The 961-nt window shown below is 30.0% G+C and overlaps 1 long non-coding RNA gene across 2 annotated transcripts in view; it reads left to right on the plus strand.

The window, feature by feature from the left end:
• The window catches only part of LOC106882694 (uncharacterized), a 343,192-nt gene that overhangs the window by 318,553 nt on the left and 23,678 nt on the right, over positions 1-961 (plus strand). The gene's annotated exons all lie outside the window — the stretch shown is intronic.

Below are 961 nucleotides of genomic sequence, written 5' to 3' on the forward strand. Positions count from 1 at the left end.
ACGGAACTAAGATATTTATTACACTTTTCCCAAAATTAGAAGACAACCTTTCAAGACCCGGAATAGTATAAAAGATCAAATGCGCAGTAATTGTTAGAAAAAAAATAGAAACTTACTAACGATAGTTATTAGTGAAAGTATTTTGAAAAATGGCAGCGAGACCAGTATTATTTCAATTTACAAACAGATTAAATAATTAGATCATTTGTTGATTAATTTTAAATATTGTTTTCATCTTTTGCTTGTGCGTCTGTTGGCTTTCGATCTTATTGCTCATTTTGTTTTATAATTTTATCTAATTTTTTTTTTGTTTCCTGAATATCAAGATTTCGCTTGAAATTAGCAATTGAGTGCAGTTGTAATATAATTAATACTATCGAGTGAATTATTAGGTAATTAAACTAGCTGCATGATTAGCTTTTATATTACGACATTTAGGTAATTATATTTAAATAAGAAATTAACTTGCGGTATCAAGATCTGTAGTATTTCTCTTTTTCATCTTGACAGCAATTATTTCCTGTTACAGAGTAAAGTTTAACTGATTGTGTTCATTCCATATATGCTAGAACATATACATCAAAGCGCTATGAGGTCGCATACTCACAGCTGTTAGAACACCTAAGAATATAAACCTTAAAATACGACAAAATACATGTTGGCACATCATATTTTCGTATATTAATATTGAATCGTAGGACCTCCCGATTAACTATTTACTGATACGTATCTGTGTTGTTTGCCATGCACTCAAGGAATGATCAATATAAAAGTATTTCAGCGGCTTTCTTATATCTGGGGCTTATAGAAAAGCCCAATAGTTAATGAAGCACTATATATATGGGGTACATAGTATACAGCATATAGATGTGTGCGGATGTATTAACCTAGGTATATATGTATGCAAATGTGCGCATCGGTATATAAAAGTGAAGGTGTTTGTGTATATATATATATATAT

The sequence above is a fragment of the Octopus bimaculoides genome, chromosome 5 (genome assembly GCF_001194135.2).
Source record: "Octopus bimaculoides isolate UCB-OBI-ISO-001 chromosome 5, ASM119413v2, whole genome shotgun sequence".
Lineage (NCBI taxonomy): Eukaryota > Metazoa > Mollusca > Cephalopoda > Octopoda > Octopodidae > Octopus > Octopus bimaculoides.